Source organism: Salvia splendens, chromosome 22, assembly GCF_004379255.2.
Source record: "Salvia splendens isolate huo1 chromosome 22, SspV2, whole genome shotgun sequence".
Lineage (NCBI taxonomy): Eukaryota > Viridiplantae > Streptophyta > Magnoliopsida > Lamiales > Lamiaceae > Salvia > Salvia splendens.
This window is the reverse complement of record NC_056053.1, coordinates 24563244-24575275: the sequence shown is the minus strand read 5'-3', so window position 1 is coordinate 24575275 and position 12032 is coordinate 24563244.

Genomic DNA, 12032 nt, shown 5'->3' with positions numbered 1-12032 from the left:
CTCATAATTTGATTGTCAAAGAAAAACAAATGAGAGGAATAAAGTGTTAGCTGATATGATAAAGTAACGTTTTTGGACAAGCAATATCTGTGCACATCTCATTCTTAGATTTCACTTCATTGTGCATATGCCCATACTTCATTCTCCACAATTTCAGTAAATAATTAATCCATGTTCACCAATAATTAATTTAATTATCCTGTTTAGACACTACTCTCAGATTGAGACCAAATGAGAATCTTAAACAATGATGTACAGAAAATATCATATTGACATGTGGTAATAAGGACTAAAGTATGCCAAGACTTTATTGGCCTGGATCATAAAAGATCTAATGAGATTGACAATACTACTTATTTAATGGTTGATTCATGTGGAGTTTGGGGATCGACCGATTTCATTGTTGGTCCATAAGAGCATCTCCAATGCTGGCGGACGTCAAATAGCCGTCAAATAGCCTTCACACTGCCACATCATCAGCACTAATATTAATCAGTATATTACTCATAATTTTGACTATTTTGTGTTATCAAGGAATACCTTATTAAGAAAATTTAAGGTAATTGTTAAAATTATGAATCTTAGTAGTAATATATTATTATATCAATTTAGTTAATTCTGTTATAATGTTAATCAATTAATTGAATGTAATTGATTAATATAAATACTAGAAATTATATTCTAAAGAATAATAATCTCTAATAATATTACTTTCTTGACAAACAGCTTATTAAGTTTTGGGTAGCTCTTCCACATGGAAATTCTAGTTGTTGAAGTAGAAAATATACTAGTAATTGTTAAATCTTCTATTGGTACATGAATAATTGTGGCATAACGAACTTACCAACGGACAAGAATCAAATGTTCTGTCCAAGCCGAGGAACTTAGAGCACCCGCAACGCGTTCCGCGGGCCGTTCCGCCGGAACGACTTCGCAGCGGAACGCGTTGCGGTGCATGGTGTCGTAGAGGAGCCGTTCCCAAGCCGTGCCGGGTGCCGACGGCACGACCCGCGGCACGGTCCGTGCCGCCACGCGTTTCGGCGACGTGGCTCTCCCCGCGTCGTGCGTGACGCCCACTCGCCGGCCCGCGAGTGGGCGACATCACGTGCTGACGCAATAATTATTTTTTTTTTAAAAATCTATTTAATAATAAAAAAAATTTAACAGTAATATTACCGTTTTTTATACCTTTTTTTATATTTTTTTAAAATTTTAATTTTTATTTTCTTATTCTATAAATACTCCTAATTCATCCTCATTTCACACACAACTACACATCTATTCTTCCTAAATCAACTTCATTTCCTCTCCAATTTTCATATTCAATCTCTTCACAAAATGTCCGGCGACGGCAATTACGGCGGTGGCGGCTCCGATGGGTGGGATCTCAACGCGTTCGGCGATTGGGAGACCATGTAAACGGTACAACACACTTGGTGGTTCCAGTTCGTCGACGCCGGGCACCCAGGGGTCGGCGGCGCCGGGTGGGTACCAACCACCCACTTTCGATGTGGATGCATACGCTCGACCCGCCGCCTCGCGGCCTTCTCAGGGATTGTCCCAGATTCGGGAGGATATCCCCGTTGCACCCACCCAGGGAGGAGGCCGAGGCGGTGGAAGCTCCAGGGCTGCGTCTGAGGCGGCCGAGGAGGAGGAGGGGGATGAACAGGAGGATGAACCGGAGGATCTGGGCCGGCATCCGTACAACAATGAAGAAACAAAGGTGGTGTACAACGTCTGGCTCACCGTCTCGTACGATCCCATCGTCGGGAATCAACAAGCCGCCAAGTGCTTCTGGGAAAAGGTCCGTGATGTCTACCACCAGACTAAGCCGAAAAGGGTCCGGAAGCGGAAATATACAACGCTCCGTGCTCACTTTTGCCGAGTCGACGTACAGGTCAAAAAATTCTGTGGCATCTACTCGGCCGAAGCGGCGCAATACCAAAGCGGAGCTTCGGGCGCCGACATTCTGAGGGCGGCTTTGCGCGCCTTACACTAGGACACCGGTCTACAGTTCAAATTTGTTGATATTTGGCAGCTCGTCAAGGACGAGGAAAGGTGGGCCGGCGGTGTCCGCTCGAGCTCGGGCTCAACCTCAAAGCGCACGAAGCACACGGCGACCGACAACTACTCGTCTGGTGACACCGGTGAGGCCAGCGAGGGTGAACCGCAGGTGTTTGGGGGTACGGGGTATACAACGCCCGACGAATACGGGGGATCCAGCTGTGGGCGCCGTCGGCAGCAAGGGACAAAGGCGGCGAAGGCGGCTAGAGCGAGGAAGGGCCGAGGCGAATCAAGCCAGCCGGCCTCGGGATCGGGCTCGCGGGGAGGCTCGGACACACTTATTGTGGCGTACATAACCGCCACAATGGCGGACACTTCCCGCTTCTCGTACGTCCAATTCACGGCCTGGTGGAACGGAATTGTTGCTATGGCAACACAACTTGGCCTTCCGACTCCCCCTAAACCTCGACCGCCTCCGGAGGATGATTCGCCGGCGGAGTAGTTTTTTTATTTTCCCACGTTTAATTGTGTGTTTTTTATTGTGTGTTTTTTATTTTTTTTAGAATTTTAATTGTGTGTTTTTTATTTTTTTTAAGTTTAAGTTGTAATTTTTTTTAATGTTGTGTGTTTTTTAATAAAGTGTGTTTGTTTTTTATTAAAATGTATTTTTTTAATTGAATTGAGTTGGAAATAAAAAAAAATGAAATTGAATGAATAGTAATTTAAGGAACGGTTAAGGAACGGAGGGTTGCAGGTTCCGTTCCTTAGTTAAGGAATGGAGTAAAAAAGTACAGTGGGGCCCGCAAATAGTAGTTTAAGGAACGGTTTAGGAACGATATAGGAACAGCGTTGTGGATGGCCTTACACTCGAAGATACCGATGATTAATGATTCACTTAAGATTCAGTATTTTTGAACTACCTAATATCGATAATCATTATTTTTACTATCTTCAACCTCACGAATTCAATTTTCTAGACCCAATCAATCAAAACGCTACACGAGCTTGTGTAATATAAGTGAAAAACAATAATGATTTGTGACATAAAGCAGTTACATAATTAAGATATGTATGGATGCTAATGAGATATCAATCTAGATTGATAAAGCAACTTTTTCCAAAATATTTTTAAAAATAAATTTAGAATTTCAAGCTTATCCACATTTAAGTTGGATTGGAATCAAACAAGTCAAATAAAAACAAAGTGTCTACATAACATTACAAAATCCAAATTAATTAAGAAAAGTCTTTATTAGCGAAATGCAATTAAATAATTCATTAAATACCGTAGCGAATCGGGGATGAATTATGCTTGTATGTAATTCATTAAAATGAATGTAATTCACTAAAATGAGGTCCTCGTATGTAATTATGATAAAGTTGAGGGACCATTCCTTAATCCCTATTTATATATAAACTCATTTCCCTCAAAAATTCAACCATTCAACATAGCCGTTGCATTTGAATTTTTTTTAAAAAAATCAGTTTTTAATTAAAAAAATCGATTAAAAAAATCCCACTACCCAAAAAAATATATCAGTTTTCTACTCACTTTTAATTTTTTTTTAATTTTTTCCCCTAAAAATACACTTTTTCATATATAAATACTCACACTTTCACACCAAAAAATTCACACCACACTATACAATTCTCATCTACATTCTCTCATCTCCATTCTCATCTACATTCTCTCATCTCCATTCTCAATCTTTCTACCACTCCTACAACATAACAATGTCCGGTCAAGGCGATCACCCTCCGGGCTCCCACGGTTGGAACCCCGATTGGTTCGGTTCACAACCGTTTCCTAGTCCGGAAACGGAATATTCGGCCCCTCCTCAAACCCAAAGTTCGGGCGTTCCAGGTGGCTACCGACCTTACCCGATCAACGACCAAGATGCCCCCGAAGGGCTATACGGGTGGACAGGGGCGAATCTACATTATGCCTAGGTTGGGCATTTGCCCCTCCTCATTTTCCAACACATGTATATATATTACCTATTATAAATTTTATTTCATTCAATCTCTTACTAAATGCCCCTCCTAAAAAATACTTAAAATTCCTTCGTATAAAAATTTGCCCCCCTCTCTACAAATTCCTAGCTCCGCCCCTGCGGGTGGACACCCGAGCCTAGAGCGAGGTCGACCGCCCCCTCCCAAACTCCGACTCCTCCTACTCGCGGTGTCCGCACACCGTACACTCCGACGGAGATGGAACAATTTTTCAAGGCGTTGTTGTCAATCTCCAAAGATCCGGAGGTTGGCACGAGCCAATCCGGCGATGACTTTTGGTGGCATATTTATCGCCGGTACAATGAAAACCGACCGGAGGGAACAATCGAGCGCAACGAGAGTATGGTGCGCAACACCATCTACAGAGCCAACGAAGAAATCCAAAAGTTCCAGGGGTATTACCTCCAGGAAGAGCGGTCGGCGGGGAGCGGCCGGAGCGAGGTCGACGTCATCACTGCCGCGATGAACACCTACCAATCCATGAACTACAAGCCGTTCAAGTACCTCAACATTTGGCAGGAGACGCGGTCGCATCCGAAGTATAGGGGAGGCGTAACATCCTCCTCTAGCGGCCCCTCCAAACGGTCAAGGTCGGTATCCCTATCTGACGCCGGCTCCGAAGACGTGGTTAGCCAACTCGCCGGAGCTAACTTGGGTAACCCCGACACCGGCCCGAGCGGTTCCCAACGCCGACCGCAAGGAAGAAAGAAGGCGGCGGCCAACCGCCGTGGCGCCGCGACTCCATCCGGCGATGCTCCTGAACCCGCTCCCGCGCCCTATGCGCCACCTCCACCCCCACCAACTCGTTGTGGGGGATTTTGGCCCAACTCAATATGACCTATAAGTCAACTATGACCCCCGCGCAACTTCGATCGAACGAGGCCATGATATTGGGCCTCCAAAAACAATTGGGGGTAGTGGCACCAGATGAATAGTCTTCCACGAGGATATTTTTAGCTTTAATTATGTAATTTTTAATTTTTAGGATTTTAATTATGCAATTTTTATTTTTTAGGATTTTAATTATGTCTTTTTTTTTATTTGTAATTTGTAATATTATTTTAGTTTTTTTAATGAATTTTAATATATGGAAATGTTTTTATTTAAATTGAATAATAGAATGGTGGGACCCTTTTGCTCGTCCTTGCGGAAGAGCACAGCTGTGGGTGTTGTGCTCTTACCGTGCTCGTTGGCAAGAGCACGGTTGTGGGTGCTCTTAGTTCGCGGACGAAGCGCGGACGATAGGCATCGTCCGCATCATCGTCCGCCCACTGTGGGCGACGCGGACGATGGCGCGGACGATGCTACGCGTTTTAGTTTTTTTTTTTAATTTTAAAATTCGAAAATTTTGTTATATATATACACCCCTGGCTTCACATTTCATTTGTAACTTTTCGATTCACATTTCAACTCTCAAATTACGCTATAAAATAGATTCCGGTGGATACTCAAGTCCTAGTAGCCCGATGTTTGGAGATGTCGCACGGTGGCCGGGTACACTGGCGAATATCGGTCGTTCGACGTCAACACGCAGTATGATCCGGACTTCAGTACGGATTCGTACGGTCTCTCCGACATGGAGCCGTCTCCAACTCGCGCTCCCGACACGGACGCCGCCCCCGCCGCCCCCGCCAGAAAGAAGCGGACCAAGCACCGCGCGTACAAGGAGCCACCTCCGACAACGAATGAAGAGTACGGCCGCGGCCGTAGAACTACCAGCCGGATGAAACCCTCGTCTTGGCGAGGTGTTGGGTGGATATATCGGAGGACCCGATATTCGCGAACAACCAGAAACAGCTCGCGTACTGGGAGAGCATCACAGAGCGCTACAATGAGGCGAAGCCGCCGAGCGCGTACAAGCGCCAACGGGAGCAGCTCCGCAAGCACTGGGATCAGGTGAAGAGGCAAGTCAACCTGTTCGTGGTGGAGTACGAGAAGTGCTCGAGGGATCAGGGAAGCGGCGAGAGCTTGAGCGACGTGCGCGATAGAGCGTTGTTGTCGTACTAGTCCATGTACGGCGACTTCAAGCATTTCAACATCTGGCGCTCTTGAGGGACAAGCAGAAGTTCCAAGGCGGGGTCGAAGAGGACGAAGACCACCGACACTGGTGGTTACACGACCAGCGAAAGCGGAACTCATCCGGTGGACCTCAACCAGACGTGCACGGAGGAAGAGAGTTCCGGCACACCGATGTCCTCCCGGCGGCGTCCCATAGGCATCAAGGCTGCGAAGAACAAGGGGAAGGCAAAGACGACATCCTCCTCGGCCGCCGCCCCCCATCACCGATCCCGACCCCGACTCCGACCCCGACCCCAGCGACGATCCAGGCGACACTTGCCTATGCGGATTTGGCAAAGCAAGTCAACATGTTCGTGGTGGAGTACGAGAAGTGCTCGAGGGATCAGGGAAGCGGCGAGAGCTTAAGCGACGTGCGCGAAAGAGCGTTGTTGTCGTACCAGTCCATGTACGGCGACTTCAAGCATTTCAACATCTGGGCGCTCTTGAGGGACAAACAGAAGTTCCAAGGCGGGGTCGAAGAGGACGAAGACCACCGACACTGGTGGTTACACGACCAGCGAAAGCGGAACTCATCCGGTGGACCTCAACTAGACGTGCACGGAGGAAGAGAGTTCCAGCACACAGATGTCCTCCCGGCAGCGTCCCATATGCATCAAGGCTGCGAAGAACAAGAGGAAGGCAAAGGCGACATCCTCCTCGGCTGCCGCCCCCCATCGCCGATCCCGACCCCGACTCCGACGACGATCCAGGCGACACTTGCCTACGCAAATTTGGCAAAACAAGTCAACCTGTTCGTGGTGGAGTACGAGAAGTGCTCGAGGGATCAAGGAAGCGGCGAGAGCTTGAGCGACGTGCGCGATAGAGCGTTACGGCGACTTCAAGCATTTCAACATCTGGGCGCTCTTGAGGGACAAGCAGAAGTTCCAAGGTGGGGTCGAAGAGGACGAAGACCACCGACACTGGTGGTTACACGACCAGCGAAAGCGAAACTCATCTGGTGGACCTCAACCAGGCGTGCACGGAGGAAGAGAGGTCCGGCACACCGATGTCCTCCCGGCGGTGTCCCATAGGCATCAAGGCTACGAAGAACAAGAGGAAGGCAAATGCGACATTCTCCTCGGCCGCCGCTCCCCATCACCGATCCCGATCCCGACTCTGACCCCGACCCCGGCGACGATCCAGATGACACTTGCCTACGCGGATTTGGCAAAGCAAGTCAACCTGTTCGTGGTGGAGTACGAGAAGTGCTCGAGGGATCAGGGAAGCGCAAGAGCTTGAGCGACTGCGCGATAAAGCGTTGTTGTCGTACCAGTCCATGTACGGCGACTTCAAGCATTTCAACATCTGGGCGCTCTTGAGGGACAAGCAGAAGTTCCAAGGCGGGGTCGAAGAGGACGAAGACCACCGACACTGGTGGTTACAAGACCAGCGAAAGCGGAACTCATCCGGTGGACCTCAACCAGATGTGCACGGAGGAAGAGAGTTCCGGCACACCGATGTCCTCTCGGCGGCGTCCCATAGGCATAAAGGCTGCGAAGAACAAGGGGAAGGCAAAGGCGACATCCTCCTCGGCCGCCGCCCCCCATCGCCGATCCCGACCCCGACCCCGACTCCGACCCGATCCCGGCGACGATCCAGGTGACACTTGCCTACGTGGATTTGGCAACGGCCTCGATGGCGCGGACGTTGTTGGATACGCACAACGCCCTTATGAAGTGTACGGATCCGGCCCAAGCCGAGCGCCTCCAGAGGTTGAGCGATGAGTTGAGTCGGAAGTTGGGGCTTTTGTAAGATAGTCATTTTTTTAATTTCTAACTCGTGTAACTTTTTTTTTAGTCAATGAATTTTTTGTCATTCTTTTAGTTAATCGTTGTGTTTTTTAATAAGTTTGCATTTATATATTTGAAAATATTTAAATTAAATAATAAAACAATAGTAAAATGCTTAGGGCGCCCCACTGCAGGTGGAAGGGCAGGAGGATAAAATGCTGACGTGGCGGTGTATAGGGCGAGCTTTAGGGCGCTCCTTAGGGCGCCTCATTGTGGATGGCCTTATATATCATTTTAATTGAAATATCAGATTAATACTAGTACTATCTTTGTAGAGAAACTATAATTTTAAATATGTTTTCCTATATTATGTATTTTGCCTAAAGAGAAGTTTATGTATTTGCTTGTTAATGACTCTTAGTCCATCAAAAAATATTAAAATTGCATAAAATTTACCACCTAAGTTTCTCCTATTATTTATTCTACATTTGGTGACTATAAAAATACATATACACACCAACCGATTGTAGATAGCATCACCATTTTATATTCCGACCGATGGCAGAGTCAGGTCGGGTCGAATTAATCCTACTATCGATTATATAATGGTGTTGGAAGCTTGAAAATTCTTTTAAATTCGATTTTAGGAGTTGTCGTTACCTTCTTCACTATGCTTTATTCAGTAGTTTGAAAATTCTTTTAAATTCTGTTGGGATTTACGCACACAAGGCTTTCACACACTCAAACAGATCACACACACACTCACTGTTATATGAGATCACACAATGCAGAAAACACACACACTCACACTTTGAGTATTGAAGATGATAATCTTGGAGAGAAAACTGGAAAACTCTTTATTGATAAAACTCTATTCTAAACTACATACATGGTGAGCTATTTAAAGCTCTATAATCACGTAGCAACTGCTACTAACTAACTACAAGAAGAATCAAGAAAGCAAGAAGAATAACCGCTACATCTCAGCTAACTAACTGCTGCTCCAACGGCTAGTTCGGCTAGGTTGCTTCTACCTTCTCGGTTCAAGACCGAGCTCCTTCCTCGGCTCAATACCGAACTCATTCTCGGCTTACAACCGAACTCTTCCTTCTCGGCTTACAACCGAACTCTTCTTTCTCGGCTCATTCCAGCTCAACGCCGAGCTTCCATACCGAGCTTCCATACCGAGCTTCCTTACCGCTGAGCTTACCGACTTCTGCCTTCTTCTTCTTCTTCTCGGCTAGTTCCAGGCTAGTTCCAGCTCGGTAAGCCGAGCTTACCGAACTCCTTTCTAGCCGAGCTTCTTCCAACTGAAATGAGCACTCCATTATTACAATTCTCCACCTGAGGGCTCATCTCAGTTCTTGCACAAACATTGATCCATTTCTTGCAATGATCAAACTTGTCTCTACCTAGAGACTTTGTTAGCATGTCAGCCGGATTGTGCAAGGTGTTAATCTTAACCACCTTCACTCTCCCCTTTTCAATCTCATCTCTAATGAAATGCAACTTTATGTCTATGTGCTTGCTCCTTTCATGAAAACCCGGATGTTTAGCCAAGCACATAGCTGAGCTGCTGTCACAATGAATCACCATTGTCTTTTGGTCAAAACCAAAGTCAGAAATCACTCCCTGAATCCAAAAACTCTCCTGTACAGCTGCAGTGAGAGCTATATACTCTGATTCTGTTGTTGAGAGAGCAACAACACTTTGCAACCCTGACTTCCAGCTGACTACAGTTCCAAACATGGTGAAAAGATAACCTGTTTGGGACTTTCTGTTGTCCAGGTTTGCAGCATAGTCTGCATCACAATAGCCCTGCACAACCTCCTCAGATTCACCTTCCCAGCCATTGAACACAATCCCCCAGTCCTTAGTTGACTTCATGTACCTCAATATCCACTTAAGGGCATTCCAATGCTCCTTTCCTGGGTCTGCCATGTATCTGCTAGTCACTGAGATAGCATGAGCCAAATCTGGTCTTGTACAAATCATAGTGTACATAACACTTCCAACCACACTAGCATAAGGGATAGCCTCCATCTCATCAGCCTCTTGCTTAGTTTTAGGGGCTTGTTCCTTTGATAGCTTAAAACTCTGGGACAGAGGAGTTGATGCAGCTTTTGCATTTTCCATTTTGAATCTCTGCAACACTTTCTCAATATAATCAGTTTGCAGCATCCACAGCTTCTTGCAGCCTCTATCTCTCTGAATATGTATGCCTAGGATCTTCCTTGACTCTCCTAGATCCTTCATTTCAAAGCTTGACTTCAGATCTTGTTTAACTTTCTGAATTTCTGTCATAGAAGGCCCTGCAAGTAGCATATCATCCACATAGAGTAATAGGTAGGCAATGGGAGTCTTGCCTGCCTTCTTGATGTAGATGCAATCATCATATTCTGACTTGGAGAAGCCAATCTTCTTCATCTGTGCATCAAACTTCTTATTCCACTGTCTAGGACTTTGCTTAAGTCCATAAAGACTTTTCTGTAACAGGCACACCTTGCCTTCTTCTCCAATCTTCACATAGCCCTCTGGCTGTTCCATGAAGATAGTTTCCTCTAGATCTCCATTGAGGAAGGCTGTCTTCACATCAAGCTGTTGTAGCTCCCAGTCAAGCTGATTCACCACAGCCAATAGAATCCTAATCGAAGTGTGCTTCACAACAGGTGCAAACACTTCATTGAAATCGATTCCCTCCTGCTGTGTAAAGCCTCTAGCCACCAGCCTTGCCTTGAACCTGATTCTGTCTTTATCAGTGGTTTCTACCTTCTTTTTAAACAACCACTTGCAACTGATCAGCTTCCTCTCCTTTCCATCTGTATTCAGCTTGGATTTGTCCACCAAAATCCATGTTTTGTTCTTGAGTAAAGACTCTATTTCCTCATTCATGGCTTCAATCCATCTTTCTCTATCTTTACTCTGCATAGCTTCTTTATATGTGAGTGGATCTGCACCATCAATACCTTCAGCAGCACACAGAGCATAATACACAACATCAGAGAACTTTGTTGGTGGCCTTGTTTCTCTTCTAACTCTGTCCCTTGCAAGCTGATAGTCTCTGATAGAGTCTGATATAGGCTCACCAGCCTGGTTGCCCTGAGTTGGAGCCGCTTCTTTATCTGAATCAGACTCACTCCCTGAGTCAATAACTCCACCTGCTCCTAGGCCAACCCCCACAGGCTCCACCTTGAAGAAATCACCCTCATCTTCATTGGAGTCCGGCTTATCTTTCAGGAATGACATCTGATCCTCCAAGAACACCACATCCCTACTCACCAAGACCTTCTGCTTACCGGGCTCAATGCACCAGAGCCTATACCCCTTAACACCTCTCTGATACCCCAGCAAGATACATTTCAGAGCCCTAGCTTCAAGCTTACTTTGCCTAGCATGAGCATAGGCTGCACACCCAAACACCTTGTATTTTGAGTAGTCACTGTGAGCTCCATACCACATGTAATCAGGAGTTTCAGATTTCAGGGCAGTAGATGGGCATTTATTGATGAGATAGGCTGCTGTATACACAGCCTCACCCCAGAATCTGCTGCTCAAACCAGACCCAAGAAGTAAGCACCTCACCCTCTCTAGGATTGTCCTATTCATCCTCTCCACAACACCATTTTGCTGAGGATTACCAGGAACAGTCCGGTGCCTCTTCATACCATTCTCTTTACAGAACAGATCAAACTCAGCAGACAAGAACTCTAGGCCATTGTCTGTCCTTAAGCATTTAACACTTCTACCCTTCTCTAGCTCAACCTCCTTACACCATATCTTGAACTTTGTGAGTGTTTCAGATTTTTCTTTAAGAATATATACCCACAACTTTCTTGTATAGTCATCAATGATAGCTAGATAGTACTTTCCTCCACCAATTGAACACACCGGTGAAGGCCCCCAAAGATCACTATGTATGTAGTCTAAAGGGGCTGTAGAAGAGTGAATACCTGTAGGATAGGGTGCCTTCTTAGCCTTTCCAAGTATACATTGCTCACAGGGGTCCATCTTGTTGAAATCTCCAGAGATCAGACCCTTCCTGATGAGTTCTTTCAAGCTTCCTTCGGCTGGGTGGCCCAATCTCTTGTGCCATAGCATTATGGAATCATCTGACACTGCATTGCTTTCTCCATCAACAGCCTTAGCCTTCAGATAATAGAGAATATGCTCTCTGTCAGCCTCCATCATCACTGCATCTCCAGATTTCACAAACAATTTTCCTTGACT